Genomic DNA, 7,466 nt, shown 5'->3' on the forward strand with positions numbered 1-7,466 from the left:
CCAAAAGAAAGCTCTATTTGTGGGAAAAAAAGGACATCAATTTTATTTGGGTACAGCATTGCACGACAACTGCACCGGTGTGCAATTGTCAGCTAAAGCAACGCAGTGCCATATCACAAAAAATGGCCTAGTCATTAAGGGGGTAAAACCATCTGGAGCTGAAGTGGGTAAAGAAGAAGTTCAAATTTAAAAAATAAATAAATGCACATCTTTTTGCAGGTAAAAAAATGTGCATTTATTTATTTTGTTTTTTGCCTGAAAAGCATTATACCCGTGATGAAAAATTCCTTTCAATATAGTGCCTGGGAGGGTCCACTTAGTCTGCCTAAAAAGTGGCATATCTGTATATGTGTACTGTGTATAGAACCTGCTGCAACAATAATGACATTTATAAAGCCAAAAAAAAATAACATTTACCCTGCCAGCTTTCTTTATTTTGGAAATACTGGTTTGGGGAGCCAGTTTGTATGATGAGGCCACAATGTAGTGGACTGAGAAAAAGATTAGAGATCTTTTTGGATAAATTCTGGGGTCTCTTTTGCAGACTTTGGATAGAAAAAACAGGTGCAGAAAAATTGTGCTTCGGGTGTTGGTGATGCCTTCACACCGTAACCCTGTAGAGGTACACTTGACGAAAGCAAGAATTGGCATTGCTATCAAAAATTGAAATGATATGCACCTGTCAAACAGGTGTGAAAAAAATTGGTCTTTGGGTGTTAATTGTGCCCATGAAACCTACACCAAAATATTTCTTCCAGGTGAAATCAACATCCACAAAGCTAGGCAACCTAGAAGTCTTGCAGAGATTCCACTTCCCAAAAACAATCAGTGACCTCGGGATCAGGGGCTTAACAGCTGCTGCTAATTCAGGATTGATTAATTTTGATAAATGTCAGCCGGTCCACTGAGTCTGTGGACAGACGCGCTCTATTATTTTTAACAAAACCTCTGGCAGCACTGAATGCCCATTTGGAAAGCACACTGGATGCAGGGCAGTTGGGAAGCCAGGATCAAAGAATGGAGCGTGGTCACAGGATTAGCCAGGGTAATCAATAGGTGGGCAGCGAGGTACTGAATCAGGAGCAGAGCCAAAGTAAGGAATGAGCCGGGTCAGGAATGAGCCAGGTCAGGAACTAGTGACAAAACAATCAAGATTCGAAAACAAGGTCAGGAGTAAGGCCCCTTTCACACATACGGTCTGTTTATCCGTTTTTCATCCATCTGTTGACAGATGAAAAACGGACATCAATGCATCTCAATGAAAAAACGGATGACAACGGATGATCATTCGTTAACATCTGTTTTCATCCGCTTCTGTCAATGTCCGTTTTTTGGAACGGATGAATGCACTATTTTTCATCCGTCAAAAAAAACGGATCGGATGAAAAAACATCAACTTCAAGACCTCGGCTATTCTGGTGTTCTCCTGTGCATGAACTCGGCTTGTACCACGGTTTCCGCTACTAGAGACTATTCCTTGGCACAAGGTAGCCCAGCTGCTTCAGAGCCTTTGAAGACTCATGCCCTGCTGTGTTTCCAACCTGTTCCAGTTCGCTCTCGGATTGCTCCTGGTTCTACCTACCTGCTTGCAGCTGGTAACCCGTGCCACTTGGGGCGCCACACCCTTTGTACCATCTCCAGGGGTGTGCCGCACTGAGCTGCAAGGGGAGCCCTCTCAGCACCTCCGCCTCGGATCAGGTAACCCTGACAAGTACACTGGAAGTACACAGAACACAGGAAACAGCTGAAGACCAGCCAGCATTAGAGCACAGACAAAGGCATCCTTAAATAGTCCGTTAGGCACCAACATACATCGTGTGCACGCCTGTTCACATGCGCACATTCCTGTACACATGCGCATTCTGCAGAGATTTGTGCCCCCATGCGCTTTTCTGTTAGCCAAACATCTCACAGGAATTCCTTGACACACACTGAAATATACTGCGTTAAACGTGCAGTAACGCACTGATATGTACTGTGTTAAATGTGCAGTAACGCACTGAAATGTACTGCGTTAAACCTGCATTAACGCATTGAAATATACTTTGTTAAATGTACACTAATGCACTGAAATGTACTGCAGTAAACCTGCCCTGAAAAAAATTAACTGACAGTAAAGAAAAAATTAATGGTCACTACACTCACACTGAACTATCACTAGATTCACATTAAACTGACACTAGAGGAAAAATGAATAGTCACACTACATTCACACTAAACAAATACTCTACACTGACAACCGAATCACAATAATACACTATATGGTCCCTCTTTAGAGTGTTTAGCTGAAAGCGCTTTACTATTATTTTATTTTATTTAGGAAGACAGAATGAACTACCACAGTGCTCAACAGCGCCATAGTAGTTAATTGAGAACTACAAGTCGGCATCCGCAAAGGCTCAGTAGTTGTAGTTTCCCATTCCCAGAACTCTGTGAATGAATGATGCCGCCAGGTGGGCAGAGCCCCACACAGCTACTTGTTTTTGTAAATGACAGCGTGCAGGGAGAGAAGATTCCTGGCTTTCTGTCAACTAGTGGCAGCGGATCGGAGAGACACTGCAGGAGTGGGAACATTATACATATTCCAACCTAAAAATGGGTGGAACATGTAACATGTTACCAAAGGTGAAAATATCCTTTAAAGAGGTAGCAAACTCTTCTTTAACCACTTCTGGACTGGAAGGTTTTACCCCCTTAATGACCAGGCCAGTTTTTGCGATACGGCACTGTGTTATTTTAACTGACAATTGCATGGTCATGCGACGCTGTACCCAAATAAAAGTGTCCTTATTTTTCCCACAAATAGAGCTTTCTTTTGGTGGTACTCGATCACCTCTGCGATTTTTATTTTTTGCACTATAAACAAAAAAAGCGACAATTCTGAAAGAATAACAATACTTTTTACTTTCTGCTATAAAACATTCCCAATAAAAAATATTAAGAAATCAAAATTTTCATTATTTTAGGCCAATTTGTATTCTGACACATATTTTTGGTAAAAAAAATCCCAATATGTACTGTAACTGTACTAATGACACTGGCAGGGAAGGGGTTAACACTAGGGGCGATCAAATGGTTAAATGTGACCCTAGGGGGTGCTGTCTACCTGTGTGGAGGATGGGCTTGCTGAATAAATACAGAGACCTGTGTTCCTAAACAGGAGGAACACAGAATCCCTGTGTTCATTACTGACAGAACAGCGGTCTGCTGTGTTTACAATGGCAGACTACCATTCTGTCTCCACGGGGGGCAATCGCGGGTGCCTGGCGGACATCGCGGCTGCCGGACTCGCTGATTGGCTCCCCCGGTAGCCAATTGGCACGTGTGTGCCCCCACTAGTGGTCCCACGAAACGACGTACAGTTACGTTGTTTTACGGGACAAAGTTGACTTGCCACAGTATTTGTACTGCTGGCGGTCGGCAAGTGGTTAAAAAAAAAAGAATTCTCCTACAAAGTAATGTTATAATGTGCTAGTATGCATATGCATCACTTACTAGCACATTATAAAAAAAAAAACTAAGCCCTCCAGTGGTGCGCTGTCAGCACTGCAGAGGCTTCCATCTATACCCGGTCTTCCTTCCGGGTTCGCGCACTGGGGCCTCTTGACTGACATCACTCGCATGCATAGACACAGGAGTTTCTGCCGCAGTACATAGCTCTGAAGGAACAGAACGGATAGGCTGTTCCTTCAGAGCGCATGCGGCGGTGATGTCACCGACTGCAGAGACTTCAAATATCTCTTAAACGGTGCATGTTTAGGAAATATTCATTTTACCTACAGGTAAACTTTATTATAAGCTTACTTGTAGGTAAAATAAATAAAGCAAGTTATCTTCCATGAGGAGGTAAATAAAACCTTGGACAGAGGGGTGGCTGTGGACGTAGTATACTTAGATTTTGCAAAAGTGTTTGACGCAGTTCCCCACACACAGTTATTGTGTAAGGTAAAGTCTATGGACTTGGAAAGATCAGTTTGTAAATGGATAGAAAACTGGATAAAAGATAGAATTCAGAGAATAGTGGGTAAAGATTCTTACTCTGAATGGTCTAAGGTTAGAGAGAGGGGGAATGAGAGAGAGAGAGAGGGATGAGAGAATGAGATAGAGGGGGGTTGAGAGAGAGTACTGAGATAGAGGGGGGGTGAGTGAGACAGAGAGGGGGTGAGAGAGAGAGGACAAGTGAGAGGGGGGGGGTAAGAGAGAGAGAGGGGGTGAGAGAGAGAGAGGGGGTGAGAGAGAGAGGACAAGTGAGAGGGGGGGTAAGAGAGAGAGAGGGGGTGAGAGAGAGAGGACAAGTGAGAGGGGGGGGGTAAGAGAGAGAGAGGGGGTGAGAGAGACCCTTAGCCCTGTCTGCAGTTCCTCCTCTGCCCCCCGTCCTAGTCCCTGTCTGTGGGTAGGTGAGAGTGATGCCCGGTACCTTGCATGCCAGCAGAATTTTCATGATGGCTAGAAGTGGGCAGGGCCTATTTTCCTTCTGGGTGACAATAGGGGAGCTCTGCTCCTTCTAGCGGATCCATTTTGTTGTGTTAAGCTGACTGTCCCGAGTAGTGGTCCCTGGCTGCCTGTACCTCCTGCCCGTCCTTGTCCTCTGGGCTGCTGTTGCTGTCGGAGCTAGGAGAGGAGATTGGAGGAGTCCAGGCTCTGGGAGGATCCAGGGATGCTGCACCCGCTGCTGCTTGCCTTTCTGGGGGGGGGGGGTCTGGGAGGAGCTGAAGGTATTCTCCATCCCAGGCTCTTGGTCCTAACAGCCCTCACTGCTCATCTTCTCCCTGCTCCCACCGCCACCAGACAGAAACGCTCCATGACAAGGGGCTCAATGGTCAGCTGCTTTGGGCCCCACAACAGTGACTGGGCCCTGGGCAATTGCCCCTTTTTTCCCTGCATTAAAGACAGCCCTGGTTACACCACTGAAACTCAGAATAAGGTATTTCACTTCATTCCAACCCTAGAAATAACGAGCTGCATTCACATCTATGCACCGATACCAGTTTTTCACCAGGGACTATGAGTACGTTTGGTCAAGTACTCACTGATACCGAGTACTGATATTGTTGCGGTGTGATTTAAGCCCATACAAAACGAATGGGCTCAAATCGCACTGCAATGAATCACATGCCGTTTCCCGCATCACTCCTGTATGAACCCAAGCTTGTCATTGTGATTCCAGCTTGGGTTTACACAGGAGCGGTGCGGGAAACCACATACGATTCAGAGGAATGTTCATTCCTGTTCTGATCACATGCGATTCCTTGCAGTGCAATTTGAGCCCATTCATTTTGTATGGGCTCAAATTGCATTGCAAAGGTATCAGTTTCAGGTATGAACCCAAGCTTGTCATAGTGATTCCAGCTTGGATTTACACAGGAGCGGTGCAGAAAACCACATACGATTCAGAGAGGAATGTTCATTCCTGTTCAGATCGCATGTCATTTCTTGCAGTGCGATTTGAGCCCATTCATTTTGTATGGGCCCAAATTGCATCGCAAAGGTATTGGTTTCAGGTATCAGAGCATTTGCATGAGTACATGGGTGTTCACGCTTTGGGTGTTTGGGTGTTTAAAAAAGCACACCAGGATGCTTGATTTACACATTTCAGCCATTCCCATTCCAGTCTATGCAACCAATGCATTATGTTCTGCGATAAGTAACTGATGTGGCTTTTGGAGCATCAGACGTTGCACTATGTTAACAGTCACCTTTGAAATAGATGGGGTTCAAAATTTGCAGTACTCACAAACTGTCACACATCAAAGCATTAAAAGCAGCATCGCCGCCCAACTGCAGCATGCACAATGACGTCACAATTTGGCTTTGTCCATTTATGCCAATAAGGTGACATTGACACGAGAGATGTACAATAATTATGAATTAAGTTTTTAATGCACATTAGCACTTTATAAGGTTTACATTATGGGATATATCCTGTATTCAAATAGAGTGGGTTGCACCAGTCTTATTGGTGGCTGTGACACTGGTATTTTCATTTTTTTAGTATTGAAATAAATACAAACCCGTAATTCCGTTTTAGTGCAAAAGCTTGCAAGTAATATTTAAGGGTTAATTCATAATTTAGTGATAGCATGTGATCACGCCCTATGTGTAATTTATATGTAAAATATTTTGATTTGAGCACAGACATATTTCATTAATATCTATCAAAGGTTAATTCCACTGCTCTGACATTATTTGATACACCCAGATTTAGGGTGTAACATAAAACATGGTGCTGTTCTGCTCCCCCGCCCCGCTTACCTGAATCACTGTGTTCCTCTTGCTGCAGGTTTATGTTCCTTTTTCTTCATTCAGAGCGGCTGTACATCACATTTATTCACAGATCGGTCTACAAAATCCTCAAATGGAACAAATGTCCAAGTGAAATGTGCTTATGGATGTCTCCCCAGTATCAGAATCATCTAAAGATAGGCTAATAAAGCATTTACATACACTATATTGTCAAACATATTGGGACACCTGCCTTTACACTCACATGAACTATAATGGCACCCCAGTCTTATGCCCCGTACACACGTACCGATTGTCGGCCGTAAAGATTCGGCCGACGACCGATCGACCGATTGTAGGCTTGTTAGTATGATGCTTCCGACAGCCGACAGCGCATTTTCGGCCGAACAGAATCTTCTTTAATGCAAGCATTAAAATTTTTGTTGGCCAACACCAGAACGGCCGATTGTTCGCCAGTCAGTACAGATTTCGGCCGACAGACAGCAGATTTGCAAGACTGGGCATGCTCAGAAAAGAAAAAAGACAAGGAAAGTTAACCATCACATGACATCACTTCTGCAGTCGGCTGTTGTTGGCCGACAAAATTCGTGTGCAGTCTTTTGCACTTTTCAACAGACAAGACAGCCCTCGGACAAAAGACGGCCGATCGTTCGGCCGACGATCGGTACGTGTGTACGGGGCTTTAGTCCGTAGGGTTCAATATTGAGTTGTCCCACTCTTTACAGCTATAACAGCTTCAACTCTTCTGGGAAGGCGGACCACAAGGTTTAGGAGTGTGTGTATGGGAATGTTTGACTTGAAATCTGTACTGACTGCACGAAAACCGGCCGTTGTGTTGACGGCCAACAAAAATGTTATAGTCTGCACACCAGATTTTTTTCGGCCGAAAAGTCGGAGTTGGTTGTCAGAAGCAGCATACTAAGAAGCCGAAAATCGGCAGATCGGTCGTCGGACGAAATTTCCTGCCAATTTTCGACGCCTGTGTACGAGGCTTTAGTTCCAGTAAAGGGAACTCCTAGGGCGTTAACATATCAAGACAATTTGGAAAATGTCATGCTCCCAACTTTGTGGGAACAGTTTGGGATGGCCCCTTCCTGTTCCAGCATGACTGCGCAAAAGTGCACAAAGCAAGGTCCATAAAGACATGGATGAGCGAGTTTGTTGCATTCAGGAAACACTGTCGCCTGCCAAATATGACTCAGAGTGCGAAGGACCATGCTGCA

This window comes from Pelophylax lessonae, assembly GCF_965119305.1.
Source record: "Pelophylax lessonae genome assembly, chromosome: 9".
NCBI lineage: Eukaryota > Metazoa > Chordata > Amphibia > Anura > Ranidae > Pelophylax > Pelophylax lessonae.